The sequence below is a fragment of the Amblyomma maculatum genome, chromosome 8, assembly GCF_055883805.1.
Source record: "Amblyomma maculatum isolate TAMU_Amacu chromosome 8, ASM5588380v1, whole genome shotgun sequence".
Classification (NCBI taxonomy): Eukaryota; Metazoa; Arthropoda; class Arachnida; order Ixodida; family Ixodidae; genus Amblyomma; species Amblyomma maculatum.
In genome coordinates, this window is record NC_139351.1 from 109,810,453 (window position 1) to 109,821,020 (window position 10,568).

Consider the following 10,568-nt stretch of genomic DNA (forward strand, 5'->3'; position numbering starts at 1 on the left):
ATCGGGCGGAGACCCAACTGTTTGTGAATCTTACTGCGGCAACAGTTTCCCCTGGGAAGCGAACGCATTCGAGAGTCCGCAGCCAAGCGGAGTTGCGAGTGAACCAAGACGAAGGACTCCTAAGTGTCGGTCTTGCGGAAATTTCTACAAAAAGGTGCTTGGCGGTGACCCTGCTTACTGCGCCCGTTGTCAGTAGCAGGTAATGTAGACAACCATGTCAGCGACGCTCGCTGGTCACGTTGCGTAGTGAGATTATTGGAGCATACAGTTGGAGGCCCGTAAGTCGGTTCGAATCCCTATCGTTTAAGTAGACCAGCAGATACACGCCAATTACGCAGCGATATGATCTGACATCACCTGGAACGGCGCACGAAAACGATTGCGTCACGATTTTGATACTAGACAAACCTGGTGCCCCATGGAGGTCCGTTAGGTATGCTTTGAGAGAAAATGGCGCTCAAGAGGTGACAGTGGGGTGCGACGGGGCCCTGCTACAGGAGTGTGGTCTGTTTTTTTTTTTTTTTTTTTTTTTTTTCTTTATGAGGCTAGCGTATTTTCAGTGTGGTGGTATTTCGGAACAACTACGAATGGGGAGAATATTTGTACCTGGAGAAATGATGTTGCACATTAAAATTATCTGTTTGGTGCGTATGTCTTTGTCCCAGTCATCTCTTCAAAGGCTCGACAAGGGCTGACGTCACATCGCGAGCAAGCCACGACTGGATATTCGATCTTTATTAGCTCTTATTATTATTAAGGCATATATACTACCCTCATCTACTTTACACTTAATTGCTGCAATTAAGTCTTGGGGGTGTGCACTTGGTTTGGCCTTGGTCGTGCTTGAAGGTCAAACGTGCACAGCGAGGCGAATCTCTGGCTTTTACCTGCACTGGTAGAGCAGTTTGGTGAAAACATATGTAGTCACGAGAGTACATAGGGGTTAAATTCCTGCACCGGTGCGTGAATCTTTTTCGATTTGCTTTCTATTGCCGAAAAAAAAAAAAAAGGCTTTGAGTGCCTTAATTGCTTGAGAAGTTTCACCATCCGTAATCGAGAAATATTGTTCCAACGCGGCGATTTCGTTCATTTCAGTTATTCTGGCCGGGAGCCAGTTAGTTGTAGGGCTCACTACCTCTTTAGTTAGAATTATCAGATTACAGGGATGCGCTTCGGCAGTATCGCGCCTTGTCAAATAATCCAGGGTTTTGCTATTAATTTTGATGAATGGGCTGCAATATTATTAACCCGATAGAGTATTAAAGGCACCATTCTCTGGCGACAGCGTTGTCAGCGAAATATTACGGACATGGCTCTGGCAGGCAGTTGACAAGTGACATGGATCTGCACTGATTGGTCAGCGGGTTGTATAACGTCACGAGACCACGTGACATAGCCGAGTTGGCAGGCGTTGCCTCGCATATTTCGTAAGGCAATCTTATGTCCTTGATGTTTCGTCGACAGCCAGTTAAGAGGCCTCAGGAATGTCCCTTATCGGTGATTCACATATTTATAACCTACACGCGTAGGTAGGAAATGTTGGCTTACTTGACATGATGCGCGCTTTTACAGGCGTGAAACGACCTTGAACTGCCACACTGGCAGCGATGCATGTCTCAGTCTTCAAGTGGCCGCTTTTTATACTTTCTCTATTTAGTTGAGCAAGTGCTATAACTGAGATGACAGAGAAACGGAGAATGAACAGCGGCGATTCTCTAAATATTTGGCACGTTTAGCCTATGCGTTGCTTTCTATGTCTTTATGTAAGTCGGCTTCTCGAGACGCAAACCAAACAACTGTCGGTTGTTTATAGCCGGCAGTTTAGCTTATGGCAGGTTGTTTATGGCCGTCTGTGTTGCAGCAAGAAAATAGCAAACGAAAACATAAAAAGATAAAAAACATCATCTATAAAAATTCGCCCAGCGTCCTGACTGAATTAAACTAAAAAAAAGTTGTCGAATCATTTACAGGAAGTATCATATATAACATATATTAAAAGTGACATCACAGAAACATACCATAAAATTCTGCTGTTATATTAAGACCGGGTACAATGAAAGATCATATGTATGTATGTATGTGCTGCACGAGCGAGAATTATAGAAATAAAAGAAGTCAACATGCCACGCGGAGATTGCTTGATGTTAGTGCAAACGAACTAAGCGAAAGGCTGCGCGAAAGCAGGAACTAAAAAAGTTGCATTCTGTCGAACTCGTCTTAGAAGAAGGGAAAGCGTGTCAACACCTGGAACGTTTAATCCAAGTAATTTTATATATTTCTTCTACGCAAAGGACACACAAATCACACAGTTTCTTGTAAGCGAGTAAAGACGAACCTGTATGCGAAATGCGCGGTGATAAGGTTACAGTAATCATCCCCAGCGGAAACGTCTGCAACTATTGGATCACAGTACGCAATAGGCAGAAGACGGGGAGGCGTCGGCGACAAGCCAGACGAAGCGGGAATGAATAATCGTCTGGTTGCGAAGCCGTCAGCGACGAAGGTGATTCCGGTTGTTGCTACTGCGATGATGCCGAAGAGACGTGCAAGGTCAGCGAAAACGAAACTATAGGGCTTTTTGTTTGAGCGGTATGTTTCCAAGCGCCATAGCTGGAACAATTGTAAAAGGAGTTCTTATCTTATTGACTGACATTTGGCCGGGTCGCGCTTGAAAACAGCCCCCTTTTCTACCCCACCGCTCCCAAGCGTGCCGCGGGCTTATTTTGAGAAACAAAACGATGGAAAGCAAAGAGAGGGGCGCAATTTGCGCGAATGAGGTTCTCTTAACAAAATATTTGTAATTATAACTGTCATGCAATGTACGCGTGAAAGAGAGCGAGAGAGAAAAAACAGGGAGCAGGAATTTAACGTCATGAAAAGCAGTGCAGGACCATGTAAGTTCATTGGCTTCGTGCATACCGCGAACAGTGAGGCAAACGAATTCGAGATCATGGAAAATAAATATATGAAGTGTTCGGTTTACTGGTAAGTGTGACGGGACTGTGAAAACATGCGCCGAAATAAACACACCACAAGAAAGAAGACGGGACAAAGGCGGGACAAAGACTGGACATTAGCGCCTTTGTAGCGCCTTTGTCCCGTCTTCTTTCTTGTGGTGTGTTTATTTCGGCGCACGCCTTTGTCCCGTCTTCTTTCTTGTAGTGTGTTTATTTCGGCGCATGTTTTCACAGTACAAATATGAACCAACACTCTAAGAAAAAAAGGTGTGATCTTACCCCTTTAGGGGGGTAAGTCCACTGACGCACTGGGGAGCCCCTTTGGGTGCAAAGTTACACCCTCGACGGGGGCTTAAGTGTGTGTGGTGTAAAGTTTACGCTACAACGAGGCTAACGTTATGCCATATGGTGAAGTGCAAGTATATGCTTCTGGGGAGTAACGTTACCCTTTCTCAGAAGGACTAAAGGTTAGGCCATGAAAGTGCAAAAATATGCTCTAAAATCGGGTGCATGTTTGCTCCCAGCTGGAATAAGTTTATGCTTAATCATAAGGCGTAAACTTGCCCTCACAGGGTCTGCATTTATGCCAGCGTAATGAGCTTACTACAGCACCCCGTAAGTGCATCTTTGCACCCTGTGAATGGGCGTAACTTTGCACTTTTACGTTCATATCTATGCTTCGTTTGGAAGGGTAATATTACCGCCCCGAGGAATAAAATAAATTCATATTATAGCGTTTTTTACACCCATTTAAGATAATGTTCTTTTCCTTCGAAGGGTATGTTTGCACCCTTCTAAATATAGTCTAGGCGCACACTGGTACGCTGGTAATTTGAAAACAACCACACTTCGACTGATTGTGCAGTCAGTCACAAGACATCGCCGCTATCGAAGCGATACGAGACATATTTTCTTTATTTGCAACGCAAGCGACTCCGTTTGGCATATGCGGGGCAATGCTGCCTCCGCTGCAACATTAGACAGCCTTAACATACGCCCTATACAGAATAAAACGTTTGGTGAAAAGATGTATGATGTCTTCGTCAGCCGGTCACAGACGCCCTCGCTTCCGCAATGTTGGTTTCTTCGTGCTAGAGCGACATATTTGTGACGGGCCATGTAGCCATTCAGGGTGCAGTTTGCACACCGATATTAGTACATGAGAACGGAAGGCAGGGTTTACTTTTTATTGCGTTTGAAAATGGCAGGATAACCGAGCAGTCTTTTGTCATCGTCGTGGTTGAATCCATACTCCGAGGGAACCTGTGTGAGAGAAAAACGAGAGAAAAATGAGATGTGGAGGGAATAGATACATTCACAATGTATACACATGCAAGCGATGGAAACATCTCGGCGACCAAACTGCAGCGGCGTGGCAAAAAAAAAAAAAAAAAATGGAAGCGTGTTGGAACCACGTCGCGGCTGCAAATACAGCAACCGCTTTCTCTTGCATGGAGAACATTTTTCCAGCACCGCACCCTTCTTGTGGCTGCCAAGCGAGGAACATCTGACGGGGCGAGTTACCGAGGATCGCTCCTATTTTTTCTGCACAAATGCTTTCGCAGTAGTGGTGCCGGCCTGTTTTCCAAGCAGTATATACAAGTGCTGGGCTACTTTCAGCTAGCATTTGTAATGATATGCTTGAGGCATCTGTGGACACACCCTGATATACCTTCCCCCTGCGCTTGACCTGCTTCATACATGACAGCCCAGCATTCAACTACTGCTCAGAAAATAAACCCACTCAACTATTGTGAAAAAATGTTTGCTGGAAATATGCGAGGGAACCTCAGTAAGCCGTCTGGTCAAGGGTATTTCACCTGGCGGTCACAAGAAGGGTGCGCAGCTGAGAAAATGTCCATTATTGTGCAGCAGGCCAGGGCGTTGATAACTGAGGAGACGTTCGTGAAAAATCACGCTCGGAAAACTCCTCCGTTTTCGCAAGCATGGCCATCAAAAATGGTAGATGTGGGGGCTTTGTGCAATCGCAGGAAGCTACTGCAAAAATGTCCATTATGAGACATGAAATTAAGCGGCGCGAACTGGCCTGAAGTTCAAAGCTGTGTGCATGATTCTGTTAAGCTGTTTTACTGTAGGAGAACGGATATGATACAGCAATCAACAACGCAAGCTCTCAACGCCAGATAACTCTGAAGGACATGTCCCAAGACTAGACCAAACTTCGGTATGCCTAAATAAGAGTGCAAGGAACGACAAGGAAACACACAGAAGGATGGACGGACACAGGCGCTCAATAACTGAAATTTTATTTCGGAGCACAACATATATAAACATGCATAAAGGTTTAGTTAACCACCAAATTAGCTTGATTAACCTGTATCCTGATGTAAACAATTGCAATTTGAAACCACCTCAATATCACAAAAAGCAGTTTTAAAACTTCTGGTTCACCTTCGCTGAAATACATGCTATACGTATGGGTGGTCACTCAAATGCAGTCACGCCTGCTGATCATAGAGATTGGGACCACTCGAACCTCGGACTCAACATTGTTCTCACTATTGCGACGCATGCTGATTAAACGAGTACCGACTTAAACACACAATAAGGGCAGAAAAAGTTTGAAAAATGGAACTTACAAGCACCATGCGCCGGTTTACGTTGACCGCTGCCGCCGCACCTGCTGTCGCCCATCATTGGCATGCGTAATGAAGTCCGAAGCTGGTCTTTGTGACACGGCGCCACCGCAGCAGCAGCAACCTTTCAAGTCCATACTTGTTCTCAACGCTGGCCCAGCGAATCTGCTAACGTGATCTCTCCTCCGCTGCTGCTTTTGCGCAGCCCAAGACTGTTGCAGCACTAGAAGATGTGTACTTCTTGCTTTGTCCAAGCTCCACGTCGTCGCTGATTGCAGAGTCGTCGTGAGCTGTGCCCTTAACAGAATTCTGCCGCGTCAGTTAATTTAAGATTACGTCTTTACAGGGGGTAGTTCCCTGCAGTGACAACGAAGGACTTTGCTCGCACATATCTATTTGCATGTTGAGTATGATACAAATATTTACAACTCAAGGGCAGTGCAGCCCATAGGCATAAGACTGAGACCGCTCGATGCTTCCGCGTCCGAACAGGACATCGCTTCTGCTGGAATGACTCGTGACCCCACGGAGCCTTGAGAAGAGTATGTGTCCAGAGCCACCATGTGCTCGCCGTCGAAAAGAGGCACGCATTTTGGGCTCCCTGGGACCTGTTCACAATGAAGGCTTGTGTACCCCGCCTAGGCACTCTGGAAGCTAGAGCCAAACTGGTTTCCGAAAGTCCGGCGAAAAATGACTTCATGCTGTGAAGAAAAGAGTTCCGGGGAGCAGCAGGTTCTTCTGATTGTTCCTTACCCCACCTCCATCATTGGCCCTTGAGATTCAGTGTCCAAAATTCTGATGTTCACTGGAGGGGCAAGCTTATCAGGACAAAAGAGCGTGCGTCACCTTTGCGCTGTGTCATACGGCGAGCGAAGGAATCAATGCCCCGTTTCCTGAATTCTCGGAGCTAGAAAGGATAAGTGACCACGTGCAAGTATCACAGGCTGTACGTGGCTCCGCAGCCAGCTAGCTGGTCTTTTGTAAGTTTTCCACTCAACTTATGCTCGAAGGCATCGTGTCGCACAATGCTGCTGCAAACACGTGTGTGCTGCATTGAAAAACGCGAAGTGTCTGGTGTGCGGCGTGGCGGAAAACATGCATGCGTCGTGTTTCATCACAAAAGCGCCCGAGAAGCGGCGATTGGAACCACCCGACAGCCTGGTGCAGCAAGTACGAAACACGCCGAAGCACTGCGAAAAAAAGGAGCCCTGGTAAACTAAGAACAATAGAGCTAGCGCTTGGGGCAGTTTGTACACCTTAAAATTAAAAGAACCTGCTGAAGTCGGAACGAATGAAAAAGTTATGAATGATATGCAAAAATAACGTCTCCTGCAATATTAATACAGAGCACGACGACACGGTGTACGCATTCTGTTTTCTTCCCTTTCCAAACTGATTAGCCTGTTTTTGAAAACTGAAAAAAAAAAAAGGAACGAAGAAGGGAGCATGTGTGTAGAACAGTAAGATCAAGCAAATGAAAACCTTGGTCGAGGCAAGACGAGTTATTCACCGCATTCCGATGGCCCGTTAAAAAGTGCATTTATAGGGCAGACAGGCAGGTAGTTCGTTTTCAGAAAGATGAAAACTCTCTAAAAGAGGAGACCCACGAATATGCAGGGCATTGCACAATTACCAGCGCGCTGTAGAATGATCCTCCAAGCTAAACCACAAAATCCTCGCAGCTCAAATTTCGCACAGAAATGGCATTTTGCCGTTAGTATTTTTAATATTAAAGTTGTTAGGCGTACTTGCCTCGCCGCATATTATGGGAACATTCTACTTCTGATCGAATCAGGCAAGAACCATACCATTGAAAAAATGCCATTTTGCCCGAAATTTGAGCTATATATATATATATATATGGACCATATTACGCCACGCTTTCCGGTCTCCCACTATCTTCCTAACATCACATAACTTCATCTGCAGCGCCTCGAGGATTCCATCCAACCATCGCGTTCGCTGCCTACCCCTTCTCCCGTGACCCTCAACCTTTCCCAACATCAAATCTTTCTCCAGCGACTCCTCTCTTCTCATCAGATGACCAAAGTAGCTGAGCTTTAACTTTAGAATTTGACCCTCCAATGAGCAGTCAGGGTTTATGGTCGACAATATCGACTGATTTGATCTTCTGCCCGTCCAAGGACCTCTCAAGAGTCTCCAGCACCACAATTCAAACGCGTCAATTCTTCGGCGGTCAGCCTTCTTCACAGTCCAACTCACGCATCCATACATCACAACTGGAAAGACCATAGCACGAGTTATACGGATCTTGATTGGCAGTGTAATGTCTCTGCTCTTTACTAGGCGGTCAAGGCTAGCCATGGCTCTCTTGCCCAGACGCAGGCGTCTCCTAATTTCATGGCTGCAGTCTCCTTCCGGGGTAATCTTGGAGCCCAAGAAGAGAAAATCTGTCACAGCTTCCACTTCTTGTCCCTTGATGCTCCAGGATTTGATAGGGGAAGACGCCATGATCTTTGTCTTTTTAATGTTCAGTTTAAGCATATATATATATATATATATATATATATATATATATATATAATATACATATAATACATATATATATATATATATATATATATATATATATATATATATATATATATATATATATATATATATAATATACATATAATACATATATATATATATATATATATATATATATATATATAATACATACGTATGTGTTTGCCCATTTGTAAACTAAGAATGTCAGACTGGCATACTTTCTGCGGCACGGTAAATGAGGGTGAAGAAATCCTCATTTTCAGTGTAGCTGGTCGCATTCAACAAAAACGAGTCGAAAGAAACAACTTTTGATAAAATTTGTCCTCGAGTGTCACAGCTTTCAGCTGCCCACCAGCCTGCCTCTAGTTAACGCTATAAAATTAAATAATTTGAAGCCAGCATGACACCAAAGCTGTAGACGCGATAGCGCCTTTAACACGGCGTTTTGATTCCGCAAATTCTTGCCGTTAAGAGACGCAGAGTCTGGGAATGTGATTAACGCCTTTAGTTTGCTTTGTTTGGAGGAACGGAAGATGTTGTATCTGCCTCACTTCTCGGTGAACGGCGAACTTTAAAATGAAAGGCATAAAACCGGAGGTAGAGCCGCTCAAATCTTTAACTGGCTTGCGCATGACGACCTCCTTTTCTATGCTCCTGCGCCTTAATAAGGACAATACTTGCCAGATGATCAAGATTACGCAAGAGCTTGGTGAGCCATTTCTTATACTTGACTGTTCGCAGGTTAGCTGCTCTGTAACGCTCAGAATCACAGAAAGTACTGCCGTCACGATCGTCATTTAAGATTTCGGCAGCTGTACATATCTCGTTGGTTCCATCTCTGTCGCAAACTAACCATCATGACTAGCAGATGGATGCTAAATGTGACACGAAAAGGGTATGACACCACCCTGAAAGCTGTATAAGGAATCGATGTTATCAAGATTTTAATATACATCAGAGCATATATTTTTCCACGAGTTGCGAGTTTCGGCGACGACCATGGCAATGGCGATGCCTTTTCGACCGAACGAGCTGTACGCGCTTCAGGTAAAATCAAATATGTGCATAATTTTGTTGCTGAGCACAACCGGCACCTCTTTCTCTCTTTTCTTTTATTCCACATTCCTTCGAAGCTTCATAAGCTTCCCCTTACGGTGTGGTTCAGGATTCTACCAAGAAGTGTGACAGATACTGTGCCTTTTCTTTCATTTGAGCAGCTTAGGAAATACGTTTGCAGAACGGCCCGTGACAGTTCGCTATGCAGTCGGAGTGGCTCCACTATAAGCCTGAAACAGGCTGTGCACTGCCAGAGCATTACTCCCACAAGCAAAACAAAAGTATCGGCTGTTTCATTACAATTTAGAAGCAGTTTTGCAGGCATGACGTCACCCCATAGAAACCAGGACACACCTGCAGCTTGCAGTTCCTGACTGGGGAGAGTAAACATGGAGAGGGACCCAAACGCCGCGCGAGAAAAACGGTGGCGAAGGTGGCACAAAAGGCGTCCCCTCTCTGAAAGCGAGGAACGAGACATGATGGGACAGAATGCTGCACGAGCGCCCCATCGTGACTTGTGCCCAAACTAAAAACCCCGCTGTTTAAGGGGCACGAACACACACACAAACACACAAACGCTGGTAGAGAGGGTAAGTAGGGTTGCAGTAGGGTGCAAGTTTTCTAAGAGGGGCTAAGTGAATAGGGACCTGCTTCCAGCAGGTGCAAAGTTACCCCCAAGGCCTTCTAAAGGGGGTAAATGTCCATGCTATGCCCTTTTTACCCCTTTCGCACACCCTTTTTTCTTAGAGTGAACTAGCCCAAGAAACGGTATTAATGAAGTGTGACGGGAAACGAAAGAAGTCAATAAGCAACTAAGTATATACTTAATACTTGTAAGTGGGCAAGCTGAAGCATGTTGCTTCGTGAAGCATGATGTAACTCAAGATGAAGCTGAAGCACGAAGCCAATAGCGCGCATATTTTTCAAGAATAGACTTCTTGATGTTCACGGGATGGTTTTGGGTCGGGTTACGTTTTAATAAAACATATATTTACCTCAAGCGCGGCTAGCTTAATTCGTATCGGGTGCCCAATTAAGCATGACGAAAAAACAAAAGGGCACGTTTGCCGAAATTAGAAGCAACTTGATTGAAAAGCGAATAAACAGGTTTTAAGGTTGCGGAAATGAACGCAATAATTTCTCAATACGAGAATTATATTTGCAGAAATTGTAGAAAAATTTCGGGACATTTATGCTCGGCTTCAAACGATACGACGAGCAGCAGCAATTATTATTACTAGCGGGTCCGCTTGCACACAGCATCTCTGTGTCACTGTCACTGAGTGGGCGATTTCCACAACGTGCGATGGCTCAGCGTCTGCTCCCATGCCAATGGAGAAATTGTACGCATACGGCCGACCTTTGCTGGCGCCGCTCCCGCCTCATATATATCCGCCATCTCCGCGAGCCTCCACTGATCGCGTGGAACGATGCGTCACACGCA